Here is a 15,928-nt window from a genome sequence, read left to right as displayed (position 1 = left end):
AGACAGATCCCTGGTCCTGGGGCCAAGAAGCCCTGAGCCCCCATACCACCCCTTAGGCCCAGAATCCACCTGGCCCTATGGTCCTGGGCAGGCCTTCCAATCCCAGCCCCTTGCAAGAAGTAAAAAAGAAAATGTGTTATAACTGACCACTCTCCCCCCATGGTCCATCCTCTCCTCCTGTATTCACATCCCCACCCCTTCCCTCTACTCCCCTCGCCTTCTTACTCCAGATGTCTATACCCCATTGAGTATATTTGCTGTTTCCTCTCCTAGCCATCTCTGATGAGAGCAAAGGTTCCCTCATTCCTCCTTGCCTCCCCCCTTCCATATCATTGCAATAGCTCATTGTAATAAAAAAATCTTATTATGTGAAATATCTTGGACTATTGCCCCTCTCCTTTTTCTTTCTCCCATTCCATTTCCCTTTTTTTCTACTGACTCCCATTGTTACACCATATTTTATCTTCGAATTCAGCTTTCTCCTGTGCTTCAACTATAAAAGCTCCCTCTACCTGCTCTATTAACTGAGAAGGTTCATATGAATATTAACAGTATCATTTTTCTGTACATGCAGTTCACCCTCATATTTCCCCCCTCTCCTTCAATCTCCATGCTTCACCTGAGTCCTGTATCTGAAGATCAAACCTTCTGTTCAGCTCTGGCCATTCCAAAAGGAACATTTGAAATTACCCTGGTTCATTGAAAGTCCATCTTTTTCCCTGGAAGAGGACATTCAGCCTTGCTGGGTAGTTCATTCTTGGCTGCATTCTAAGCTCTTTTGCCTTCCGATATATTGTATTCTAAGCCCTCCGAGCTTCCAATGTAGTTGCTGCTAAGTCCTGTGTGATCCTGACTGCAGCTCCACGATATTTGAACTGTCCTTCTGGCTGCTTGTAATATTTTCTCTTTGACTTGGGAGTTCTGGAACTTGGCTATAATATTCCTAGTGGTTGTTTATTTGGTATCTCTTTCTCGAGGGCATCGGTGGATTCTCTCCATTTCTATTTTGCCTTCTGCTTCTAGAATATCAGGGCAATTTTCCTCTAGTAATTCTTTGAAAATGATGTCAAGGCTCTTTCCCTGATCATGACTTTCAGGTATTCCAATAATTTTTAAATTATCTTTCCTAAGTCTGTTTTCCATATCAGTTGTTGTTTTCAATGAGATATTTCACATTTTCTTCTAATTTTTCATTGTTTTGGTTTTGAAGTATTGATTCCTGATTTCTGGTAAATTCATCAATCTCCCTGAATTCTATTCTTTGTCTGAAGGATTTATTCTCCTCAGAGAGTTTTCTTATCTCTTTTTCTATCTGGCCAATTTTGCTTTTTAAAGCATTCTTCTCCTCAATAACTTTTTGAACTATTTTATCCATTTGACCCAAACTGGTTTTTAGCATGCTATTTTCTTCATCATTTTTTTGGATTTCCTTGACTTAGCTGCTGACTTCATTTTCATGTTTTTCCTGCATCTCTCTCCTTTCTTTTCCCAGTTTTTCTTCCAACTCCCTCATTTGATTTTCAAAGTCTTTTTTGAGCTCTATCATAGCCTGAGCCCAATTTCTGTTTTTCTTGGAGTCTTTAGATGCAGGAGCTTGTGCTTCCTCATCTTCAGACTGAATATTTTGATCCTTCTTGGGCTCATTTGCAAACGATTTCTCAATAGTCTTCCTTTTGTTTCTCTGCTTGCTCATTTTCCCAGCCTGAGACTGGTTTTGGGGTGCTTCCTGAGCTTTTGGGACACTCCCACAAGGGTCTCAGTGTGTAAGGCTCTGTCCTCCCTCCTGGTCTGTGAATGACCATAAGCACCCCCCTCCGCCACCAGGCGAGGTGGGAGGGCCCTGTTGTTCTATGGGTCGGCCTAGACTGGGATCAGGATCTGAATGTGGTCACAGTCCCAGAGCCCTGTTCCAGGGGCAGAGGATAGAGCTTGGCAGTCTCTCTTCACTCCCCTCCCTCAGCTCAATGGGCTCATGCCCTGGGGGTTCCTGCTTACCAGCTCGGCCTGCTTCTGTTTCCGGGTCTGGGCTGCTGAAAGACTAAGCTGCTGGCTGTGTGCCCTGAGGGCTGGGCTCCATGTGCTCGCTCTGGCAGAGGTCCCCCACTGTTCCCCCACTTTGTGCCCGGTGCTCCATAGGGTGAAGCTCAGGAGACTTCCCCGCTGCTGTGAGCTGCGGCTCCTAGCTCCCTGGAGCTGCCTCCAGGAGGCTGAAGTTCTTTCGCTCTGGTAGGACACCCCTCTGGCTGGCCGCCCCTCCGACCCTGGGGAGCAGAGCCTTTCTGCTCTTTTCCAGGTTACCTTGTGTAAGAGAACTTTCTCACTGGGTCCCTTTCTGGGTTCTGTCTCTCGAAAGTTTAGTTAGAGTCCTTAGCTTATGAGTTTTATCAGAGAGCTCCTAAGACTGAATCCCTTCTTGTCACCATCTTGGCTCTGCCCCCCACTATCCCATCTTGGCTCCGCCCCCTGCCAACCCATCTTGGCTCTGCCCCCCGCCATCAAGAGTCAAGAAGATCTTAATTCAAATTCTGCCTCAGATATTTATTAATGGTGTCATCCTGGGGAAAAAAAATCACTCCTTGCTCAACCTCTTTCCTCATCTGTAAAATGGGGATTACACAACAGTACCCACTTTCCAAACTTGTTGAAAGGATCTGATAAGATAATATTATATAAAGAGCTTTGTAAATGACAAATCTCTGTGATATATACAATAATCATAAAAACAATTTGAGGGTATGGCATGATTCCTCCTTCAGGGGTCAACTGATAATTGATTCTCTAATATACTACAATAGGTCCTTGCTTCATTTCTTCAAAGACACATAGATTTCAATTCAACACACCTTATCTATTTGTACTACTCTGATTTCTTATAAATTCTCATCCTAGAATCAAAGACCTAGAACTGTTAGTTGTTGGATCAAAGACCTAGAACTGTTAGTTGTTTCAAAGATTACTAGGCCAGTCTTCTTATTTTATAGATCTGGGAGGTTGGTCACATAGGCATTAAGCTCTAGAGGCAAGATCTTAACGCAGGAGTCTTCACACCAGAAACCAGGACTCTTTTACTGAAAGTAGCAAGGGTCTTCTCCTTTCTCTCTCTCACCATATGAATTCAAACTGGACTATCAATAAACTATTATTCGCTCTTGTTATGTGACTACCTTCTTTACGGTTTGCAGTGGAGGTAATTTACACCATTTCATCATTTATAATATGTTTATATCTAAATACAAACACCTCCTGCCTTCTTCCACTTCTTCAGTTCTAGATACAGAATAGGAAGAGAGCAGATTTTGCATAAGATATAATTATCTGAGGAAAGCCAGGAACTAGATCCAAACAGGTATTAGTAGAGAGCATTTGGATTAACACTGGCAGAAGAGTAAATAGTATTATCAGAGTATGCTACTGACCAATTGGAGAGGAAGAGGAAATAGATGATTTTTTAAAGATAAAATTCTGTTATAGAAGTACAATGAAATAGTGAATGGAAATCTTCAATCCCTGGATTTTGATAGGTATTTTCTCTCTAAAGCATTGCTGTCCCTTTGACTAATCTGAATGATAATTTTGTCAAAAAGTAGAAACACTAGGGGCAGCTAGGTGGCCCAGTGGATAGAGCACCAGCCCTGGAGTCAGGAGGACCTGAATTCAAATCTGACCTCAAATACTTAATAATTATCTAATTGTGTGATCTACTCTAATTTCTTCCTCATTGATGTAATGCCATGCCTTGCAAAAACTTAAAAAAAAGGTAGAAACACTAATAAGAGGAAATTTTATTCTGTATCTGATTCTCATTAATAGAGAAAATGTTGCCAAACTTGGAATGAGGATAACCTTAGGTGAATTTGATCATTACAAACTTAGAATATCACAAGTTTCTTTTTCGTCTCTAGGAATTTTTTGACGGGAACACTAGATTTTGGAAGAACAGATTTCAGAATATTCACAAAAAGATTAGGTAAGAGTTCATGTAGATTAAAACTCCAGAGGGAAAGAAAGCCAGATGATGAGGAATAGGAAGCTTTTAACAATGAAATTCTAAACTAATGACACACAGGGGACTCAAAAATAGATTAATTTAAAAAGATGGAAGCAAGGACAGACTGTAGGCAGAACATGTAATTAGTTAAATTTGGAAAGGTAAAGGGCAGTTAGTGGTGCAGTGGATAGAGCACCAGTCCTGAAGTTGGGAGGGACTGAGTTCAAATTTGGCCTCAGACACTTAATAATTATATAACTTTGTGACCCCACTGACTTGCAAAAAGCAAAAAAATAGTTGGAAAGGTAAACTAAACATAAGAAAAATTATTTCCTTAGCTATATCTATCATTATTGATCATCACCCAATATTGCTGTTAGTGTGTACAATGTCCCTCTAGTTTTGCTCACTTGACTCAGCATCAGTTCCAGTTATGCTGAAGTACTGTCCTTCAAGCTTTCTTATAGAACAAAAGTGTACTATTCACATCTGTATACCACAAATTGTGCAGCCATTCTACAATTGATGGGTATCCCCTCAATTCCTAATTCTATGCTACTACAAAAAGAGCTGCTATAAATATTTTTTTGCACATATGGGTTTTTTTACCCTTTTTATGATCTCTTTGGGATACAGACCTAGAAGTGGTACTGTTGGATCAAAGACTGAACAGTTTTAATGTCTTTTGGGGGTCATGTCGAATTGGTCTCTAAAAAGGTTGAATCGGTTCACAATTCCATAAACAATGCACTAGTGTTCCAATTTACCCAAGTTCCCTCCAATATTAATCATTTTCCTTTTTAGTCATATTGGTCAATCTGATAGATGTGAAGATGTATCTCAGGGTTGTTTTAATCTGCATTTCTCTAATCAGTAATGATACAGAGTATTTTTTTTCAGATGATTATACATAGTGTTAATTTCTTCATCTGAGAATAGCCTTTTCATATCCTTTGCCCCAATTTTATCAATTGGAGAATAAGTTGTATTCTTATAAATTTGACTCAGTTCTTTATAAATTTTAGAAATGAGTTTTTTGTCAAAAATACTAGCTGTAAAACTTTTCCCCCATTTTAGTATTTCTTTGAACTTGGTTGCATTGATTTTATTTGGGCAAAAACTTTTTCAATTTAATGTAAGCAAAATTATCCAATTTGCATTTTATAAAGTTCTCTAATTCTTTTTTGGTCATAAACTGCTTCCCCTTCCATAGGTCTGACATATAAATTATTACCTGTTCTCCTACTTGGCTTATGGTACTCATTTCAACCTTATCTTGGGATAGGGTGTGAGATGTTCCTCCTATTTCTTTTGCAGCTACCACAGACACATCAGTCTATTTCTTAGCATGTACCAAGAAGATGCTTTATAATTTTAGATCTGTTGGGAGGATTAGAACTTCCTTTGCATTTTTTTTTTCATTATTTACCTTTGTATTTTTTATCTTTTGTTCCACCAGATTAATTTAGTTACTATTTTTTTCTGGTTCAATAAAGTAATCTTTTTAGTAGTTTAATTGACATGGCATGAATAAGTAATTTAGGTAGAATTGCCATTTCTATTATAATAGATCGACCATGTCATGAGAAATTAACATTTGCCAAATTATTTAGATCTGATTTCGCGTGAAATGTGTTTTAGATTTCTTTTCCCACAATTTCTGAGTTTTACTTGGTAGACAGGTTGATAACATATAGAAATTCTAATGATTTATGTGGATTTATTTTATATCCTGCAACTTTGCTAAATTTGCTAATTGTTTCTAACAGTTTTTTAGATGATTTTCTAGGATTCTCTAAGATATCATCTTGAAAGACTTTTGCTTCTTCATTACTTATTCTAACTTATTTAATTTCCTTTTCTTCTCTTATTGCTAAAGCTAATATTTCTAATGCAATATATTAAAGAATATTGATGATAACCGGCATCCTTGCTTCATCCCTGATCTTACTGGGATTGTTTCTAGCCTATCTGCACTACATTTATGCTTATTGGTGGTTTTATTGTTTTAAGAAACACACCATTTATTCCCTATAGGTTCTAGTGTTTTTTTTTTTTTTTTGGCAAGGCACTGGGGTTAAGGGACTTGCCCAAGGTCACACAGCCAGGCAATTATTAAGTGTCTGAAGCCGGATTTGAACTCAGGTACTCCTGACTCCAGGGCCAGTGCTCTATTCCCTGTACCACCTAGCCACCCTTGTTTAGGGTTTTAATAGGAATGGGTACTATATTTTTTCAAAAGTTTTTGCATCATCTACTGAAATAATCATATGATTTGTTAGGGGTGTTATTGATATGATCAAAATGCTGATAGTTTTCCTAAAATTGAACTAACCCTGCATTCCTAGTATAAATCCTACTTGATTATAGCATATTATGCTAGTGATAACTTGCTATAATCATTTTGCTAATATTTTATTTAAAATTTTTGCCTTAGAATGCCTTAGAGAAATTGGGCTAAAATTTTCCTTCTCTATTTTGACTCTTCTGGATTTAGGTATCAACACCATATTAATGTCTTAAAAGGAATTTGACAGAACTCTATCTTAACCTATTTTTTCAAATATTTTATATAGAATTCATATTAATTGTAATTCAAATGTATAGTACAATTCTTATGTGAATCCATCTGGTCCTTTATATTTTTTCATAGGGAGGTCATCGGTGGCTTATTCTATTTCTTTTTCAAAAATGAAGTATTTAATTTCCTACTCTTTTAAACTGGGCAATTTAAGTTTTTATAAATATTCATCCATTTTTCCAAATATTGTCAATTTTATTGGCATACATTTGGCCAAGATAGCTCTGAATTATTACACTAATTTCTTCCTCACTTATGGGGAATTCAGCTTTTTTCATTTTTGATACTGATAATTTGGTTTATTCTTTTTTTTAACTAAAACTAACTAAAAGTTTATCTATTTTGCCTTTTTCATAAAACCATCTCTTAGTTTTATTTATTAGTCAATAGTTTTCTTACTTCCGTTTTATTGATTTCTTCTTTGATTTTCAGATTTTCAATGCACTTTGCATCCAAAGTGAACTTTTTCAGAGTAACATTAGAAAGTTTCCTTCTTACCAGAAATATTTCCTCAAAATTCCAACAGCACATTATCAGTTAGTACTGATGCCAGTGTTTTCTTCACAGTTAAACATTGCTTAAAAAGCAGGAGAAAATAATTTAAAATTGTAAAACTATTATATAAGAGGACCAGAATTTAATTTTCTACAGTCTTGAGAGGAAAAACAGAATTAGGAATATTGAAAACTGTTCATAACAGGTAAATTTTAGTTCTCTCTCAATTCAAGAGTAGAATTTTCTTATATAAGATACATAACTCTAGTTTTGGTAGAGCTGGAGGGGAAGCCTTAAAGTATAACTTATTTCTATTCCTTCAGGTTGAAATTATATCAGGTTCTTAATGTGCCCATACTCTTTATAAGTCTTTTCAGATATGTTATCAGGAAAATTAATTTAAATGCAGCAGAATGGTAAGATAATAACTAGAACAAAAGAAAGCAGTTAAATATTTGGAAACAGATAAATGGAACTTATTCATTTATTATAATTATTGTACTATTAATACCACTGAAAACTATTTCAATAATAATGTGAACTTATATTCTACATGTTATATGTTACCAACATAATTATCAACATAAGTTATCATATAATGAGATTCAATAATATGGTGACTTGTACACAAGATTGGTCTAAAACATTTACCATTTAAAAGAGAAATAAAAGCATCAGTTTCTTCTGTAAAAATAAGAAGTGAGGGGTGGCTAGCTGGCGCAGTGGATGGAGCACTGGCCCTGGAGTCAGGAGTACCTGAGTTCAAATCTGGCCTCAGACACTTAATAATTGCGTAGCTGTGTGGCCTTGGGCAAGCCACTTAACCTCATTGCCTTGCAAAAACTAAAAACCAAAACAAAACAAAAACAAAAACAAAAATAAGAAGTGGGCTAGAAAATTTCTCAAGTCCTTTCCAGTATAAAATATTACAGATTTCAGAAGAATCAAATAAGTTTTCGCCTAGATTTTATTAACTGCCAGAGATTTTCTTTCCTTTTGGTCATATAAATAGAAAGCTTTCATTTTATTTAAAAGAAATCTTTTAATTTCTAGATAAGCTTTTCTGATGATTCTCCCCTACTCCTATTCTGAGCACTTAGGCTAATGGACATATATATTTAAGCTTATTTCAGTTCCTTCATATTTTATGTGCTTAAACTTTTAGTTGTCCCTCAATGACTAAAGAATACTTTTTATTGGTACTTCCAGTTTAGATGGTTATATGAATGATCATAGAGAAGCACACAGCAAAGCAGGAAGTCAAATAATTATCAAGAAATTAAAAGAGAGAGGCAACTAAGTGGCACAATAGATAGAGAACAAGCCCTGGAGTCAGGAGGACCTGAGTTCAAATCAGTTCTCAGATCCTTAAAAATTACTTATCTGTGTGACTTAAGGCAAGTCACTTAACCAAAATATCCTGCCAAAACAAACAAAAGAAAAAATTAAAAGAGAAACTATATTTGCCTTTACCTAGTTGAAAATTTGCAAAGACATCTAGAAACCCAAGTTCTAGAACATAATTTTTCACAGAAAAGTGATAAAGAGCTAAATTCAATAGGACGGACATCCCAAATCTCTCTGACTAGCATGTGTCAGAAGTACAAGAAACTAAGAGCATTCAGAATTGAAACACTACTCAGAGAACTGCCAAGACCACAACAATGAGTATAAATGCTTACAGGAGGGGGATGAAGGTTAGGATTATATAGGATGGGGGATAGGAAGGGTGAAGGGAAAAGTGTAATCTGAACATTACACCGTGTAAAGACATTGCAGAAAAAATGTCATTAGCAAGAACCCAAGAAATTTCAGTAAAGATCAAAAAGTGCCCAAGCAACTCTTCCAATAACACAGAAGGACTTACAGACCCCTGACACAAAATCTAAATTAAGATGTGACACTAGAGATATAATAGAGGAAGGTACCAAATGCCAACAAAATAGATGTTTAATGAATATCTGATGACTTAACTGAAATATTATGAATCTAGAAACATAAATGAGACAAATGAAGAGAAAGTATCTTCACAACATTTGTGAGCAGAGCCCGAGAGAAAAAATTATGACAATAATAACAGCCCTATGACAGAATGCTTCAAATCACTAATAATTAATATTTCTCTAATTGGTATTGACATGGAGTGCTTTCATATGACTGAAAACTCCCTCTTCATATTTTTAATAGGTAACTAAAGTCTAAAGAGGATGTGATTTGACCAGAATCATATAGGTATAAAATAAATATTGCAGGGTGGCTAGGTGGCGTAGTGGATAAAGCACTGGCCTTGGAGTCAGGAGTACCTGCGTTCAAATCTGGTCTCAGACTCTTAATAATTACCTAGCTCTGTGGCCTTGGGCAAGCCACTTAACCCCATTTGCCTTACAAAACCCCCTAAAAAACATAAGTATGAAAGCCAAGATTTGAACTGAATTCATTAATTTTTTCCTGCCCTTTGTTTAATTTCTTCCTAGTACTCTTGTAGTCCTTGTAAACAACTTTGATGTTTCACCTTACATCCAGATTTATGAAACTGGCATATAAACATATTGCTGGTAGAATTGTGAAATTGATTTATTTGCTCTGGAAAACAATTTGGAATAATAGAAAGTATATACCTACTCTCTGACCTGGCAATACTATTGTCTACAGGAATATGCTAATTTAACAGGTACACTACCACACTTATTTGTTAAAAATTTTTCTTTTTCTTTTTTTTTTCATCAAGAGGATGGGGCCTCAGAAGAGCAAGCTGAGGAATGCATAAGGTTGCTGAAAATGAGGGTCATTGAATGACATTTTTGAAATGCACAGAAGAGAACAGAAGGAAGACCAAAAGGAATCACAAGACAAGCAAGACAGTTTGAAAAGTAAAATGAGTTTATTATGAATTTTAAAAGAGTGAAGATTTTTGTGATCCCTTTGCAATATGTGTAATAGAATAAGTTCTTAAAATGTCAAGCTGGATGCCAGTCTTTCAATTGTTTACAGTTTAAAAGTAACACAGACACAGACATTTTTAAGGGTATGCAAACAACATGTAAAAATTCAATAGACATAAAGTACTTACATCTTATGTAGAGCATTGGTACGTATATCTTAAGGATGAGAGAAAAAGATAAATTTATATGATTGAATGACAATTGGAAATAATATCTGAAATAGGAAAGTGAAGGTGAAAGGAAGAAGAAAAGAGATAGGAAACAAATATTTTTTAAAAATCTTACTCAAAAATATAATAACTATATTTCTTCTATATTACCTAGTAATAGTGATCTGAGGTCATTCCTAGTTGGGGAGATTTTTATGTCTTTTCCTTTGATTTAGGAGATCTGGGTAAAAGTGTTCAAATGAGAAGTAACTTGGAACTTCAAAGAAAAAAATTAAGATTGTAATTTGAATTTTAATTTCAAAAATTATTCTGGAGACATATGCAAAGTAGCTATTTATGACTTTAGCTTAAAAAAATTATGCATCTCTTAACACACTGTTTAAACAGAATCTATATAGATATATCTATATAGATTTATAATACTTTAAATCTACTTAAATATATTGAACTCAGAGGAAGATTCAAGAAAAGACAGAAGTTTAGAGTTCAAATTCATGTTATATTAGTAATTCTTTAATAAAGGATTACTTTATACTGAACAGAAAGGAAAACTAAACAGAAAGGAAAACGGAAAAGATTGCCTTTTGAGAAGGTACATAACAAGGAAAGTTATGAGAGAGGAGAGGAAGAATAGATTGGTAAATTAAAGGCATAAAAATAAAATTAGCAACAGGACTTTTAAAAATGATGAATAATAATCGTAGCAAAGCAGCATCCTTCAGATACAAATACAATTTCACTTTTCTTAAGAGAAAGCATAACATTTCAATCTCCAAGACAAGAACACCATTGAATCTGCCAATTATATACCAATTACATATTTATATACTTTATGTAAAGCACTCCCAATCCTTATCACTACAAACAACATAATTGAGAAGCAAATGCATGTACCAAAGAGTATATAAATAATAATATACTATCCATGTGGTAATTACTGATAAGTTGTTCAAAAGTATCATAATATACTATATATATGTATACATATACATATGTATATATATATATATTTTTTCTCCAAGTCTTTGACTCGTTTCTGCAATTATTACTTATTCATTAATTACCGCTATATAAAGTAGACCCAAATATTCCAAGAAAGGTGGACTGTTTAAAGTATACAGAGAAAATTGTTTTCCACTTAAAACGTACTTTCAATACAATGACTTTGTGAACTGATTAAAACAGAAATTTAACATTTAATATTTTTCAGTAAGACAATTTAAAGTCTACCTTGCTTTAAATCCATTATCCTCTTTCCTAAAGAGAACTAAGTGTGATTTCCAAATTTAAAAGGAAGTTAAACCAAAACAGTTTATCGTTTGATGCACTTAGATGATATCAAGCTTTTAGGTTCTATCCAAAAATCACATTAAACAAATCTTTTATATTGTGGAATCTTTCTCTAGCGAAGTCAAAATGTCATTTAGTCTTGTTAGGCACAGGAAAAAGAGAGAGAAAGTTCTTAGATTAAATATAGGGCACACAATGAATCAATGGATCAAAAAAACATCAACATAAAAATAGCTTAGTCTCTTCCTTACAAGACATAAAGAAAATAATGACTATGAGGAATATTTTAAGATATTCTGAAATCAAAGCTGAATGGATTATAACTTGTAAAAAATCAATGAACAACTTCATGCAATATAAATTAATTGCTTACTTTTGGAACTGTAAAATGGATCAAACCAGATTTGGACAATATTGTATATAATAATAATGAATCACCAAATGTATCATTATCCTAGGGCACTTCCTCATCAAAAGTTTTATTAGAAAGCAAAACTATCAACAGTCACATGAAAAAATATTTTAAATCACTATTACTTAGAGAAATGAAAATTAAAAGATCTCTGATGTACTACCTCACACCTATCAGATTCATTAACATGATAGAAAAGTAAAATGACAAATGCTGGAAGAGATGAGGTAAAATAGGGACACTAATATAATGTTTGTAGAATTGTGAATTGGTCCAACCATTCTGGAGAAGAATTAGGAACTCCACCCAAAGGGGGATAAACTTGGCATGTGTTTGACCTACCTAGCAATATCACTATTAGGTCTGTATTCCAAAGATATCAAAGAGGGAGAGAGGGAGAGAGAGAGACAGAGAGACAGAAAGACAGAGAGACAGAGAGAGAAAGATCTTTCTGTACAAAAATTTTCATAGTGGCTTTTTTGTTTGGCGAAAAACAAGAAATTGAGGTGATGTTCATCAATTAGGAAATGGCTGAATAAGTTGTATAACTGTGATGGAATATCATTGTGATAAAAGAAATGATGAGCAACATGATTTCAGAAATAAATTGGAAGACGTATGAACTATGACAAAATGAACAGGAGTAGTACAACATTGACAGCAATAGCAATATTTTAGCAATGATTGAAAGACTTAGCCATTCTGTTCAAGAAAATAATACAAAGCAATTGCAAAGTACCCATAATGAAAAAAAGCTATTTCTCTCTAGAGAGATGTATCATGAATTCTGAGTGCAGATTAAAGCATACTTTTCTCACTTCATTTTTCAACATAGAAATAAGCTTTACATAACTTTATGTTCATAATTGATCTCATATTGCTTGCCTTCCCAAAGGGTGGATAGGATGGGAGGGAGAGAATTTAGAATTCAAAATATTTTTAACTGCTATAAAAATAATGAGGGTGCATATGTAGGAATTTCATTGCCAAAAAGGAAGAAAGGAGATATTTTTAGGGCACATGATAAACAGGTTAAAAAAACTCATAAACAAACCCTTTTGGAATAAGCAGATATCACTTTACTATATAATAATAAAGATTAATAAAAATCACTGGAAGATTTGGCAAATTAACTAGAAGCTTTTTTATCTCTGGACAGAACCTGTAAAATCTATAAGATCAAAGAATGGGAATAAAAGATCTTCATGGGCAACATATGGATGAACTCAACTAACAAGTAAGCTAACAAAGAAGCAATGAGTAAACGTTGTCTGACTGTGTATTTGGAGAAAAGGAGGGGTTTATGACAGAAATTAAGGCAAATAATTGTCACTAGAAATTATAAAAGTATTTTTCTTTTTGTGATTCTTTTTTCAAAACTTTCCTTTTTCTTTTTTATTTTAGGCAATAGGGTTAAGTGACTTGCTCAAGGTCATACAGCTAGTATGTGTGTCTTAAGTGTCTGTGGCCAGTTTTGAACTCAGGTCCTCCTGTCTTCAGGCCCAGTGCTCTATCCACTTTGTCACCTAGCTGCCCCAAAAGTATTGTTCTTAAATAATAAATGATCTATGAAAATTCTGTAAGACAATCACAGAAATGTTGCAAAGGTTCACTTCAGGATGTAAAAATTTACCACCAGTTTAAAATCTAGCAAGATGCAATTTAGTGGCTAAAGTTGTACAAAAGAAATATACCATCTTTCATGGACTGACAAGATGAGAAAACACCCATTATGTAATTAACTGAACTAGAGGCAACTGGATGTCACAGTGGATCCAGCACCGGCTCTGGAATCAGAGCACCGGCTCTGGAATCAGGATGAACTGAGTTTGAATCCAGCCTTAGGTTGCCCAGCTGCGTGATCTTTGGCAAGTCACTTAATCCTATTGCCTTAAATAAATAAAACTAAAATAAACTAAAAAAAAGAACTAAAAATATTCTGGAGAACTCAATCAATATATTTTACAGGAATTGGAACATTATAAAAATTAACTATTCCCTAGAATCACCTAGCAATGACACAGATTCTAAAATATAAGAACTTGTAAAATAGATGTCACCATGACAAGTTACATGAAATCTCCAAGCCACATGATAAAGGTTCTGTGGACAATTACTAAAGTTCTACTGAGAGAATTGCTTTCAGTGAGAATACGGAGGATAAGTTTGTATCCTAATATTTTTATTCAACAGCAAAATGTTGTTATTTTATCCAACCATGTAATGGTCCATATAGACATAAACATAAAAAGATAATAGGTATTGAAATGTCCCATGAACATTCTTTCTGAATTCCACTGAAGAAAAGAAAAAATTATAACAGCAATAACCATAACAAAGAAGTGAGGTAGATGGCAGATTGGATAGAGGATAAGACTGAAGAGTCAGGCAGAATTCAAATTCTGTGGTGACATTCGAGTCAAGTCACTTCATCTTTCATTCTCAGTTTACTCACGTGTAAATGGAAGATAATAATAATAGCATTTATCTCACAGGTTTGTTCTGAGGATCAAATCAGATAATATGTAAAGGAATTTCCAAAACTTAAAGCCCTATATTTGCTAGATATTATTGTCATCTATGCATCTTCCAAATCCTTCATAATAAGGAGGCTTGATTTATTAAATATTATTATAACTGGAACTCATGTGTTATGCTAATTAAAGAAATTCTAAATTACTTTTATTATTTTTCCATTCAGCTTGACAATTGCTTCTTTATAGTTTCAAGTTTCTACATGTTAATATGAATTTATTATAATTCAAAGTGACTTGTTAAATATATATGAATCCCTTACCTCCTAAAATATCTTCTATTTGAGTTATCATTGGACAAATAAACAGTCTATGGCTTGGGTTTTGGGGTTTTTTTGGAAGGCAATGTGGTTAAGTGACTTGTCCAAGATCATACAGCTGAGTACATATTAAGTGTCTGAGGACAAATTTGAAATCAGGTCCAGGACCAGTGTTCTATTCGTTGCACCTCCCAGTTGCTCCAAGTCTATAGCTTTTAATTGGCAATATTCATCATATTTATGATTTATAAGGCTCAGCAATGTTCTATTACATTCTTGTGCTACAATTAGTTTTGCTCTTTCCCAATAGGTCGGGACATTATTATGTCATAACTATTGTTTCCAGGTCTTGGTTACTGCTATAATAAAGTGTTAAAAATTAAGATTTTGGTGTACATGGGGTCTTTCTTTATATCGCTGACCTCTTAGGGGTAAATATTATAGCTAGGTGAAGAAGTGTAGACATTTTAGTCACTTTCTTCGTATAATTCCAACCCGTTTTCCAGAATGACTGCACTAATTTTACATCTTAATTTTACATATTTACATAGTAATTTAACATATTACTGTGTCGTTCTTTTGACAGCTTCTTTAATGCTGAATCTTTGTCATCCTTGTAAATTTTCTGGGGGAAATTTCAGAACTGTTTTGACTTCCATGTCTCATCATTATCAATGGCATAGAATATTTTTTAATATATTTAATCGTTTGTAATCTTTTTGAGAACTGTTTGCTCATATTCTCTGATGACTCTTGATCTAAAATGGGGGATAGAGACTGGATTGTTAAATTCACTGGTATAAGGAATTCTTGACGGGGGAAATTCCTTCTACCCAAAGCTAGCTAATACTTTTCTTTGCAACTTAAAGTGTCTTATGATATAGTCTATAGCACTTACAGGTTTTACTATTACAGGTACAAGACACTCCATCTCTGCTTTCACTGGTTGCTCCTCCTTATCTTTTTTTTTCTTTCTGTCTCCTAGTGTCTTCCCCCATCATCCTTCAAGTCTCTGATAGTGCATCCTTGCACAAGAAGCCTTTTTACCATCTCCCTTAATGCCAGTGCCTTCCCTAGATCAGCTACCTATAATTTCTTCTGTATCTGGTTGATCTACTATTGGCTTTCTTCTCTAGAGAGCCTTAGTTAAAAAGCTTGGAAACATCTTTACAAGATGTTAATAATATGCCCATTTTAAAGGTGGGGAAACTAAGGACAAAGAGATTACACTATTTGTTCAGTTTTTATACAGTAAG

This window comes from Macrotis lagotis, unplaced genomic scaffold, assembly GCF_037893015.1.
Source record: "Macrotis lagotis isolate mMagLag1 unplaced genomic scaffold, bilby.v1.9.chrom.fasta BILBYCTG245, whole genome shotgun sequence".
Lineage (NCBI taxonomy): Eukaryota > Metazoa > Chordata > Mammalia > Peramelemorphia > Peramelidae > Macrotis > Macrotis lagotis.
The sequence above is the reverse complement of the archived record's forward strand: the minus strand, read 5'-3'. Positions refer to the sequence as shown.